A 13,943-nucleotide genomic window follows, 5' to 3' on the forward strand; every position below is an offset into this window, starting at 1 on the left:
CCTCATTGAGGATCAACCTCTTTGAGGATCAACCTCTTTGAGGATCAATCTCTTTGAGGATCAACCACTTGAGGATCAACCTCTAGAGGATCAACCTCTTGAGGATCAACCTCTTGAGGATCAACCACTTGAGGATCAACTTCTTGAGGATCAACTTCCTGAGGATCAACCTCTAGAGGATCAACTACTTGAGGATCAACCACACTTGAGGATCAACTTCCTGAGGATCAACCATTGATAACATTTGCAAACTGATCGATTCTTTCGGAGCTCCTTTTATTCCTTCTGCTTTTTCCACGTGCTTAGTTTGTCCAACTCAGGCGCTTCCTAACTTAGTATTACAATAACACACTTAAACAATAATTAGAAAGTTTGCGTTGTCATCATCAAAACTCAGAATCAACATAACACACCCCAAATTTTCAACTAGCCTAACTGCTGAGTTGGTTAAAGTTTTGGGAGGTTAAACAAAAGATATTCCTATTTGTATTTAAGTGTGTTAATGCTAAAAGAAAACAAGCAATAACACCTTATCTTGTAGAGCGATCAAGGTACCCGGGAGTATGCTCTTAGTGACGACTGGTCTCTTTTGATTGGAGGCTTCGCTCGTGAACGAGTAATGTCTAAATATCATTGATTGATTTACGGGGACATACTAGACCTATCAGAGCATAATGAATATAGCAGAGCAATGTGATCCAAAGAAGACCGCCTAGTGAAAAGGCTTGCAGGTTGTTAAATAAAGACTGTCAAGTGTCAGGTCAACCACGCAGGCCGAAAGGCTCTGAGACCAAAGTCCGACGACACAACAACAGGAGGTGCCCTTAAGCAAGGCGACAAATAGCAAGTACATCGATATCATACGCGTGACAACATCTGAATAGGCCAAAGTACTAAATAGTATGCATATTGTAGACACCTACTTTTGCCCCCATTCCCGAAAGGGAAAGGTTCGATGATGAAAGCGTAAATCTCCACTTGACAATGCATCTCCTATAAAATAACGAATCTCAATTCCCCTTTTCATTTCACTCGAATCTCCTATAAACTGCCGTAAAGGGTAGCTTCTAAAAGTGGCAAGTCATAAAAGATAGAAGCCTTACAGAATTAGGTGTTGCACTCCAACATAAATCCTAAATGAGATAGAAAACTGCGAGAATCCTATTCCTAATATGATTCGGAAATAAGAGTTACGTATTAATTAAAATCCTAACGAGCCTAGAGTTCGTAACGGGCCCAGACGCATTCCGTCATGAAATTGATACGCACTAAAAGACTCGATTAAGTCTCAAACACTACGGATTTCAGGAATCCGAATCTGACTAAGAAAAAAGCCTAGACCCTATTTTCAACGCCTGGCTCTGGGCGCCGAAATCTTTGGCGCCCAGGCCTGGGCGCTGGAATTACCTGGGTACGTGTTTTTTCCTAATTCTTTGTGGATTCGAACTCTGCAATTCTATCTTTCCACGAACTCTTCCCTATAAATACAGCCCCAAATTCGACGTGAAAAGAACACACAATTATATTCCGAGTATTGACTCTAAACCCCTAAGCCTCACGCTGCAAAACCGATCACGCGTTCTGTCGCAATCGATCCATAAATCGAACAGAACGTATCCTATCACATAATTTGAGATTCGTTAAATAAAAAGGAGAAATAGCAAAGTCAAAGTGGTTAGTTTTCTGAGAACCGTGACGCACCTCTCAAGGGTGCGTCGTAATGTGTCCCTTCTCGATGATTTAATTGCTTTCCTCGCCCTTTTTATGAACTGTTAAACTAACTAAATCTGATTGTTCTATCACGCCTAACAAATATAATATTTTTGGGAAATTGGATTCTCATGCTAGGTCCCTTAATGCTATCTAAATCATATAATCGCGATCGATCTAGTATTACATGTTGCATATTGCTAAAATCAACTCAGATTAGTTTAATAGTTAACGCATGTCCCTTAAATTATTTATGCTGAGCTAGTAAGGATATCCTGCCTCTGGAGTTATCGACGAGCGAAGTACTCCTCTCGGTAGTTATAGTCCCCCGAACCCTCAATCTCTACCTTGCGGGTGTATGTTGAGAGATCCCCATGCACACCAGGGATCCCAAGGGAACCTACGGCCGTAGTGGTCAAACATAATTGGGTGTAAACTCACAGGAAATCCAATTACACTTGATTGAATAAAAAAGAAGCGTCACACCCACGAGGGACGAGGTCATGCATTAGCCTCGTGCTTTTTCGACCCCCTCACAGTGGCGACTCCGCTGGGGATAGTGAAGGAAATACTCGTGCTTGTAGGTAATCAAAATAGCCGAAGGGTGAAACGATCCTACCCCGCGTTTATTTCCCAATCAAGTTGGGACGACCTGAAAATCAGCATATTAATGTGAACGGGCAGAACCGCATAACGAATCTCGGCTCCCTCGGGAGTTGGGACGAAGGATACCTTTTTTCGCCAATATGGGGGTGCATACGCCGCGCATGTTGCCCACTCGGTACTTGTGCAGGTAGTACACCTATCCCGAACCCAATCGCTCCCTCATTAAGTCCCTCTCGCCTGCATGCCCCCTTGGCTTGCACTTGCGGGTTGGCCTCTTGAGCGAAATTCGTCTGTTGAAGACACTACCTCGACCGGGGCATGTGTTGGATCTACGATAGAAACGGTACCAAGCCAGGCGCAAATAACTACCCATATAAGCCTATCATAAACTACATGACATGTTATTATCGCCTCATGATGAATGTTAGTTATGTGTAGCGAAATATGTGATTGTGTGTGACAAACTATCCTAGAGAAAACCAACGACCTTAAAAATTGCCCAAACATTCATAAATCAATTTGCCAAAGAGTTATACCGAAATACGTGTTCCGCAAACCCGAACGATCGCCACAAAAATAAGCGACGCTCATGATGGCCTGTAACAAATCCCACAAACGCTGCACAACGCGTAAAGGACGTTACTAGGCAAACACGCAAATCGAAGTCGCATAAACAAAAGTAGACGCAAACAGAAAACGAGAATCAGCCAGGGACGCATTTTCAACGCCCCTGGCTGGGCGCCAGAATTTCTCACGCCCGACGCTGGGCGCTGAAGTTGCTGCTTGGCCTTCTGGTCAGGCGCAGCAGCCTCGGTGCCCGCGCAAAAGGAAAATACGTAGCACAAAAAATGTTCGTAAAAAGAATTGCTACGAGGGCGTAAGAAAAGCACTCGATTTCAAAAGCGACTCGTGAAAAAATTAATAACTCTTTGCGTCGTTGTTAGGCCTCCTACGACGGCAATGCTCGGCACTAAAAGTCGACCATGCAAATAATTATGAATGTCACACGGGCAAAGATTTTCGAAAATATAAAGAGTTCAAAGTGCACACATAGCAGTCCAAATATACTAGTCCGACTTAAGGGTAGTCATAGAATGTCTAAAAAAACCGACTCACGAAAAAAACTAATGTGTCTCCTACTCCACAACAATAATGCAGGGCCCCTGAATACCTGCCCGTGATAGCCATCAAGGAACGCGATGGAAGAAGCATATCCCGAACATCTATACCTAGAGGTCGCACAAGCCCAAGAGATGCATGCTCTGGGACACGACCCTTTACGTTCTCAAAGGCCACTCGCCCCAAAGAATCGTGCTATGCCAAAAACGCTCCCCAACTCACATGCTTTCGGGCTATCGTTTGGGTTAGAAAAGAAAAGAGCGAAGAATGAAACAGAAATTATGGCATTAGCTCTTCAAGATGAAGTGTTCGATCCTACTAAATTGATCGCTCCATCACCCTCAAAAGATGACCAAATCCAACGAGGGTGGCGCAAGACTTTCAAATGGACTAATGCTCGTGGGATGAAGTTCAAGATATCTGCGGGAGAGGGTCCGATGTACGAAGAATTAGAGTCTGAATCGGAGTCTGACTCCGAGTCCGAACCTAGCAAAATTGTAACCCCTCCCAAAAATGGTTTAGACCCGGAAATCTCGACTCCGGGAGATCTTTTTGATGTAATGCTTCATGACTTTAATAAGATAAAAAAAACTTTTGAGTATATGCCGCTTAAAAATCCGAATAATAATGCAGAATGTCTCGCCACTAATGAGCACGAAAAAGAGCCAGAAGAGGAATATACCGAACTAATAAAAGCTGTAAGTGAACAAGAACTCAAAACTCCTATAATTGAGGACACAGAATCGGTAAATATTGGAACAGAAGAAAATCCTAAAATCATTAAAATTGGCCTCACCTTAACTCCCACTGAAAAGGCCGATCTAATCTCCACTTTGCGGGAATTCGAGGGTGTCTTTGCTTGGTCCTACAAAGACATGCCAGGAATAGATCGAGAAATCGCTGAGCATAAAATTTCGCTAGATCCCAAAATGACGCCAGTAAAACAAAAGCTACGGCGGCTCAAACCAGAGATAGCCTTGAAAATAAAAGAAGAAGTCACTAAACAATTAGACGCCGGCTTTATAAAAGTCTCCAACTACCCAGAATGGGTGGCCAATATTGTCCCCGTAGCTTAAAAAGATGGACGACTGCGAATGTGCGTAGACTTTCGAGACCTCAACAAAGCCAGTCCCAAAGATGACTTCCCTCTACCTCACATTGACATACTAGTAGACAACACCGCAGAGCACGCGCTCCTCTCCTTTATGGACGGGTACGCCGGATATAACCAAATACTCATGGCAGAAGAAGACATGGAAAAAACAACTTTCATTACCCCTTGGGGTACATATTGTTACACTGTGATGCCTTTTGGTTTGAAAAACGCGGGGGTCACCTATCAAAGAACAACCACCACGTTACTCCATGACATGATACACAAAGAAATCGAGGTATATGTGGACGACATGATCGTCAAATCTAAAGACCGGCACGGTCACCTCCCGGCACTTAAAAAGTTCTTCACCCGAATCTTGAAATATAACATGAGACTAAATCCACAAAAATGTGTGTTCGGGGTAACCTCTGGAAAATTGCTAGGATATGTTGTTAGTACGCGAGGAATCGAGATTGACCCATCCAAGATCAAAGCCATTACCGAAATGCCCCCACCAAAAACTGAAAAACAGATAAGGGGCTTCGTAGGAAAGTTGCAATACATTAGTAGGTTCATTTCCAAGCTTACTATGACTTGTGAGCCAATATTCAAAAAATTAAGAAAAGAAGAAAAAGTCGAATGGGATGAACAATGCCAAACTGCCTTCGATAAAATCAAAGAATATCTAAGCAAACCACCCGTCCTCTCCCCGCCTTTGCCTGGAATCCCTTTACGCCTATACCTAACCGTCACGGATACTGCAGCGGGAGCTATGCTCTCACAGTGTGTACATGGATCCGAGCGAGCCATTTACTACTTGAGCAAGAAGTTCATACAGTACTAGACGAGATACACAGAACTTGAGAAAACCTGCCTCGCCCTCGTCTGGGCATAAAAAAAACTCAGACATTACCTATTGACCCACACTGTTCATATAGTGTCACAACTAGACCCCTTAAAATACATGTTCGAAAAGCCCGCCCTAAATGGTCGCCTGTCCAGGTGGCTAGTCATGCTCTCAGAATTCGACCTAAAATTCATGCCAGAAAAAACAATCAAAGGAAGAGCGGTAGCCGAATTCCTAGCGAGCATGCCACGAATGAGGAAACCACGGAAGCTTACTTCCTCCCTGACGAGGAACTTCTGATGATACGAGACGACTATTGGACACTATACTTCGATGGCGCGTCCAACCAGAAAGGATGCGGCGTCGGAGTTCTCCTAGTCAGTCCCGAAGGGGCCCATATCCAATTTCCGTCAAACTTGACTTCGAGGCCACAAACAACGCCGCCGAATACGAGGCCTGCATAGTTGGGCTAGAGGCCGCAGTCAGCCTCGGAGTCAAACATCTACAAGTCTTCGGGGATTCTTCCCTAATAATCAACCATATATCCAAAAGATGGAAGGTCCGAAGCACTAGTCTCTCAAAATATCAAGCTCACTTAGACCAAATAGTCGAGCAATTTGAAAAAATCGAGTATACGTACTTACCAAGAGACGACAACCAATTCGCGGATGCACTAGCGAAGCTAGCTTCAATGCTCAACATCCCGAATGAATGGGAAGGGATGACCCTTCGGGTTGAGCGAAGGAAAGAGCCGGCTTATTGTTGTGCCATAGACTCCGAACCTGAAAACACCGAAGAAGAACCATGGTATACGGACATCCTTCGTTACAAAACAAGTGTAGAATTTCCCCCAAACACCTCCCCGCGAGCACAAAAGGCCCTACGCCTCCTCGCTTCACAATATAGCATAATCCAAGGAGAACTGTACAAGTGCATGCCGAATAAAATCAAGTTACTTTGTGTCCACCAAAACCAAGCCCAAAGACTAATGGAAGAATACCATACAGCGTGTGCGGACCCCATATGAACGGAAAAATGCTATCCCGAAAAATATCCCGCTCAGGGTACTATTGGACCACTATGGAAACCGATTGCCATCACTTTGTAAAAACTTGCCCAAAATGCCAAATCTTCAGTAACCTTAACCATTTGCCTCCCTCAGAACTATACACCTTCACTTCCCCATGGCCCTTTTCCACCGGGGGTATAGATATAATTGGCAAGGTAACACCAACAGGCGTAGGGGGACACGAGTACGTTTTAGTCGCAATTGATTACTTCACTAAATGGGTAGAGGCGGTCTCCTATGCAAAATTAACGGCCAAACATGTCGCTCGATTCCTAGAAAAGAACATATTCTGTCGATACGGGGTTCCACATGAAATCATAAGTGACCAAGGTTCCCACTTTAGGGCCGAAGTCCAAGACCTGTTCGAAAAATATCATGTCAAACACCATAAATCCTCTCCCTACAGGCCGCAAATGAACGGCGCGGTAGAGGCGGCCAACAGAAATATTAAAGTCATAATCGAAAAAATGGCCGAAAATTATAAGGATTGGACCAACAAATTACACTTCGCATTATGGGGCTATCGAACCTCAATCCGCACCTACATTGGAGTAACACCCTACTCCTTGGTATACAGAATGGAAGCAGTTCAACCGATCGAGTTGGAAATTCCCTCCCTCCGGATCGTCCTAGAAAGCAAGCTACCCGAGGCTGATTGGGTTCAAGCTAGGTACGACGAGCTCGTCCTTTTAGACGAGCTTTACATCACGTGCAAGTGTATCAAAAGCGCATCGCAAGGCAATTCAACAAAAGAGTCAAACCTCGAAATATCAAAGAAGGCGATTTTGTATTAAAAGAAGTCCGCGCACCTACTTCGGACCCTCGAGGAAAATTCCGGCCTAACTGGACAGGACCATATTTTGTAAAGACCATCCTACCTGGCGGAGCAGTCCAACTAGCTGATATAGATGGAGCGAAATTCGCTAACCTCACGAACTTAGACCAATTGAAAAAGTACCATATTTAATAAAATTCAGCCCGGAGTTAAGGCATCTAATAAAACACGTTAAGACTCATAAGCAAGCATTCTGCACATTACTCTAAGCAAACGGCATAAAACTCGATAAAGTAGAAAAAAGCGAAGGACCATGTTTTAACGCCCAGGACTGGGCGCTGTTATTTTTCACGCCCAGGCCTGGGCGCCGATATTTCCTACGCCCTTGTATGGGCATCATTCTCTCTTGCCACCTATCCTCCCGCTTCTGCAAGTGTTCGTACTCCTTTTTTCGAACCATCAAAAGAACCACGAACACTTGGGGGGGAAGCAGACGTGTAATGAACACCCTTTCAAAAAAAAAAATCAAAAGCTAGAACTACGCGCGACCTGATTCTGACAAGATACGTAGGCAATCCTTATCAAGGATTCGGTCCAATAAAAATTAAAAAATAATAAAGTCATGCAACGCATCAAGAAGAAAGGATATTGCAAAGGGCACTATACCCTAACCCATGCACGGGCAAGATCAAATAGAATGAAAAACAAAGCCACAAGAATCTTCAGGAACAAGCCCAACAAAGGAGTATGGCACGAGTCGGCAAAAAAAAAAGGAAAAATAGTGAACATGCATATGTAATACCTCAAGTAGTCGGTTAGTCTAAAAATATGTGTGCACTCTTGTATGAACTCATTATTTTTACGGAATTCTTTCTCTTTTCAAAATTCGTCGTTGGTTTAGGAAGCTAATATTACTATAATATGTTAAAGCAAAGCCCACGGAAGGCTCAAAACATTCTTGCACCAAAAAAATCGCAAAAAATATATATACATGCGGAATACAAGAATGAATATATACAAAACAGGAGGTAAGCCTAAGACTCGTCATCAGCTCCATGTCTCCAAGCCTCGCCGGTCCATCCACTCCACTCCCAGTGGTATGAGGGCCCCCAGCCAGAATCACCCCAAAAATGAGGCTGTGACTTCAACTCGGGGCTAGGCTCTCGGGCCACCGACACGGAACGTCGCCTACGCTCCGGCTCGGACCTCTCCCCGGAAGAACTCACCCCCGCATCGGAACGGCGATGCCGTAGGGGCGAGTGTCGTGCCCTCTCTCTCTCACGACCGTGTCCCCCGCCCGAGGGACCCGCGTCGTTGGCCCCGGCTCGTCCAGCACCCGTCTACAAGAAAAGACATAAAGAGGGTGAGTAACAGAAAGCCAAACAAAAGGTACAGGTCAAAAGAAAAAAGAGGGCACATTACCCGAGTAGAGTGGGGGCTCCTGCAAGAAAGTGCAGATCGGGCCCGAACCAACGCGGACTTCAACCGGTTGATCACCCCCACCATCGCGTTGGCCGTACGGGCCGGAACCTGAAACAGGAATGTTAATAACAAAAGAAAAAAGAAAGATATAAGAAGAGTGCACAAATAAAAGGTGCATACCGCCTGTACTCCCTCGGGGAGCGGAGCATGGAAAACCCGGTCTTCCGGGAAAGTCTCCACAATCTCGGATCCACTCTCTCCGGTATACGAGATCCGAGCATCGGGAAGCACCCATCCCCCCAACGAAGGGTCAGGACACTCCTGCACAAAACACAATAAACATAAACAAATGAGCACGAGCATGAAAACACTAAAATCAATACGAAAAGAGAGGGCGACTTACAGCGCCAGGCTCCGCAAGACGAAGAGAATCCTGGATAAACTGATGATAGCTCCCTCTATCACCAACTCCGTCGCCGGCACGCCAGTCCTCGAGTGGACCCTCCATGACTCGCCTATCGAACGAGTAGACAGCATGGTCGCAGGCGGAGGCCTAGGCACCGAAAAAGCCCCGACCGTCTGCATACGTACCCGCTCTCCCAGGTACCAGACAGGGTCCCGGCGGCCGACGAACAAGACCCGCATCTGGTTCAGGGCATGACTATCCCTGACCGAAGCATAAGTACCCCTAAAAGAGAGCCATGGGGTCCAAACCACCTCTTTTTGTACAAACACGGTCAGATCTCGCACATAGAAAATAAAAAGAATGACGAAATACGAGATAGAGGATAAGATTTTGCACATGCTCACGGTTCCCGTCCCGAATGAGATCCCACACGGTATCGGGCGGTGGACGCACTGTCAGCTTCTTCTTCCAACCCCAACGACGACCGGCAGGGTACTCCAAAGGCCTCTGCCCCTTTCGGGGAGCCAGCCAAGGTAAGTGCTCAAAGGCCCACAGCTGCAAAAGGAAAAAACAATAAAACGTCAAAAAAAAAGAGGCCCGGTAAAAGCGAGAAAACAAAAAAAAGTCTAGGCACATACCTCAATCAAACGCGGCACTCCCGCCAATGTAATGACAAAGTGACGTCTACTCGGGTCCGAGTCGCGCACCGCCAAACTCATCTGGCCGACGAGCGTCGCATAGCCCAAATCGCCCCAGCAATAGTCACCCAGTGTAGACACGTCCTCCACCATGCCTATCCACCTCGGGTCAAAGGTGTCAGTCGGACCCGATAGAAAAGTGGAAGTAATAAAATGGAGGTAGAACAGTCGAGCCTGTCTCGAAGACGACTCCTCTACCTCATGCTCCAAGGCTCACATCAGGTCAGCAAAAGGTATCCCACGGGGCTGGTACGAAGGCAATCTCCTGCCCATCCACGAGCCTAGGAGCCTGGTACCCTCAGCAACAGTCGGCGGTGGGCCATCCGACCTCAGACGAACGGGGTTCCGTGTAAAGGTCAAGCCCGTCAAAGCCGTGTAGTCCTCGGGAGTGATCGTCATCTCGCCCCAAGGAAAATGGAAGGTGTTGGTGGTATCCCACCACCACCTCATGAACGACCGCAGAAAGGACAGGGAGATGTTAAGCCGCAGTATCTCCCAGAAGGTCTCGACCACCGGAAACAGTGAGCTCGCCCTCACCAAAGCCTGGGCGTCCGAGCTCAGGAAACTAAAAACGGTCTCACTCGTCGCTGCGCCGTAGCCGCGAACCGTAGTCTCTCTCCTCGCGTGAAGGCGGGAAGTCACGTGGTGCTCTAGGTCGTAGTGCAGATCACGACCGTCGTAGATATCGGGACCCACCCATAGGGGACCCGCGCTAGTAGACTGACGCGTCATGCCACGCTCCTCGTGGCCACCAGAAGGAGGTGACGACTCGTCAGGCATGCTGATCAATAATACAATAAGGCAGTATACCTTTAACAAAACTGACACTCACACCAATCACTAAAGGAGTGCATTCCACTCATAAAATGGAGTCATACAATTTTTGTTCCCTAAGACATGATACTAAGTTCATATCGAGCAAAAAATTCCCTAATGAAATTTTTTAATTAACTCCAACAAAATGAAAATTCTTCCATAATTTGTCATTCATTAATTATGAGGAGCGCAAGCAATATACCAAAAACACCTACATTGTAAGAAAACACTAGAATCGTAGGTATACTTGGGGGCTAGCATGAAAATGCCCAAATTCAACAAGAATCAACATACTTACGAAAATTAACATGCACAAACTAATTAACATGTTATGAGGAACATTTCCAACTATCCAATTGAAGGAAAGGGGCACAAAATCAAAAACCCCCAAATCAATTTCATGCATAAAAATACTTGACAAAAATACTGAAATTGACAAAAAAGCTCAAAATTACTGAAAATGACTTACATTGGGAAGATTAGGAAGTAATTTGGAGTAGAATTCGTAAAGAAAAGTGAAGAAACGCGTAAGAAATCAGTTGAAAGAGGTAAAGAGCTTGAGCGAAAATGGTGGAAATGGGAAAAGAAGGAGACGGTCCGCGAATTTAAAGACCCGTCTCCCCTTCGCATTTTCAACGCCCAGCTCTGGGCGTTAGAAATTCTAGCGCCCAGAGCTGGGCGCTGAAAATGCTTCCCAGACAGCGAATATTCGCTGTCGGGCACGCGCAATCCCCTATTTTGTGTAAAATATCTGTTATCTTGATATTTCTTTCCCAAGAACGGTATTTTGCAATATCGTTAAAAATATACACAGTGTGGACCCACTTATATGACACACCTGATCAAGAAATATTGCGACCCACCAACAGGTTGTAATCACAAAAGCCCTTCTACATAGGCAAAATAAGAAATTCAAAATGGGCTCGCCCACCCTCAGCGGGCGAAGTCTGCGTCACTAGCAACGCAGGTCCTCAGTTTTCGAAAAATAGAATCTTCAAAAACAAAACAGGCTCGCCATCTTCAGCTGGCGGGGTCTACGGCGCAAACCACGTAGGTCCTTATTTTCAAAAAAATAAACACAAAACAAATTTAAAAATAGATTCGTCCACTTCTATCGGACGGGGTGTCCACCCTTAGCGGACAGGTTCGCTATTTTTAGCCGGCGGGGTCTACGTCACAAGCCGCGTAGGTCCTTATTTTCAAATATTCAAAAAAACAAGATTCGTCCACTTTTTCGGACGGGGCGTCCACCCTTAGCGGACAGGCTCGCCATCTTTAGCTGGCGGGGTCTACGTCACAAGTTGCGTAGGTCCTTAGTCGCTGCAGCGATAACTTTTTCTGGTTTTCCCTTTTCCAAAAATTAAAAGGATTGGTTTTCCGTTTTTTCCAAAAAAGAGCGATGTGCTGGATTTTCCTTCGTTTTACGTCCTATAAAAACAAGGGGGTTTTCTCGTTTAACTAGCCCTGAAAATGAGAATCTTTAAAAACATTTTTACCTCGTGGTTGGGCTAGGCCAGGCCCAATTACACTTTATAGCTTTGATTTCGAAAACATCTGTAGCTACTCCCAATGACAAAGTGAGGGAGTTTCTGCGCCTCTTTAGATACTTCCAATGACAAAGTGAGGGAGTATTCTATACTATCCGTTGACAAATCCCAATGACACGTGAGGGATATGTCGACATTTCAAGTGATGACCCTTAAGTCAAATGTTATCACTCGGGGGCTCGTGAGACCCTCGCAAAACAGGTCACATACACCATGGCTTGTGTGACGCACTCCGTCTAATACTTTGACCATCGTCTCATCCCGAGACTCAGTCAAAGTGGGGGCTAACTGTAGACACCTACTTTTGTCCCCATTCCCGAAAGGGAAAGGTTCGATGATGAAAGCGTAAATTTCCACTTGACAACGCATCTCCTATAAAATAACGAATCTCAATTCTCCTTTTCATTTCACCCGAAACCTGCTATTTATAGAAACCTGCTAAAAATAGTAACTGCCGTAAAGGGTAGCTTCTAAAAGTGGCAAGTCATAAAAGATAGAAGCCTGTCAGAATTAGGTGTTGCACTCCAACATAAATCCTAAATGAGATAGAAAATTGCGAGAATCCTATTCCTAATATGATTCGGAAATAAGAGTTACGTATTAATTAAAATCCTAACGAGCCTAGAGTTCGTAACGGGCCCAGACGCATTCCGTCATGAAATTGATACGCACTAAAAGACTCGATTAAGTCTCAAACACTACGGATTTCAGGAATCCGAATCTGACTAAGAAAACAGCCCAGACCCTATTTCCAACGCCTGGCTCTGGGCGCCGAAATCTTTGGCGCCCAGGCCCGTGCGCTGGAATTACCTGGGTACGTGTTTTTTCCTAATTCTTTGTGGATTAGAACTCTGCAATTCTATTTTTCCACGAACTCTTCCTTATAAATACAGCCCCAAATTCGACGTGAAAAGAACACACAATTATATTCTGAGTATTGAGTCTAAACCCCTAAGCCTAAGCCTCACGCTGCAAAACTGATCACGCGTTCTGTCGCAATCGATCCATAAATCGAACAGAACGTATCCTGTCCCATAATTTGAGATTCGTTAAATAAAAAGGAGAAATAGCAAAGTCAAAGTGGTTAGTTTTCTGAGAACCGTGACGCACCTCTCAAGGGTGCGTCGTAATGTGTCCCTTTTCGATGATTTAATTGCTTTCCTCGCCCTTTTTATGAACTGTTAAACTAACTAAATCTGATTGTTCTATCACGCCTAACAAATATAATATTTTTGGGAATTTGGATTATCATGCTAGGTCCCTAAATGCTATCTAAATCAGATAATCGCGATCGATCTAGTATTACATGTTCCATATTGCTAAAATCAACTCAGATTAGTTTAATAGTTAACGCATGTCCCTTCAATTATTTATGCTGAGCTAGTAAGGATATCCTGCCTCTGGAGTTATCGACGAGCGAAGTACTCCTCTCGGTAGTTAGAGTCCCCCGAACCCTCAGTCTCTACCTTGCGGGTGTATGTTGAGAGATCCCCACACCAGGGATCACAAGGGAACCTACGGCCGTCGTGGTCAAACATAATTGCACTCCCTTTATGTCACGATAACCGGGTTTTGTCAGTTTTTCTCATTGTTGTTAAAAACTAAATGGCGACTCCTATATTACTAGTCAATTGGGTGTAAACTCACAGGAAATCCAATTAAACTTGATTGAATAAAAAAGAAGCGTCACACCCACGAGGGACGAGGTCATGCATTAGCCTCGTGCTTTTTCGACCCCCTCACACATATTAATTCATCTCTCCTCATTCATTTGAGAACACGTTCAATAAAAGTACAAGCTCTCATCCCTCACTACTTTTTCTCTCTAGGAA

Source organism: Spinacia oleracea, chromosome 6 (genome assembly GCF_020520425.1).
Source record: "Spinacia oleracea cultivar Varoflay chromosome 6, BTI_SOV_V1, whole genome shotgun sequence".
Classification (NCBI taxonomy): Eukaryota; Viridiplantae; Streptophyta; class Magnoliopsida; order Caryophyllales; family Amaranthaceae; genus Spinacia; species Spinacia oleracea.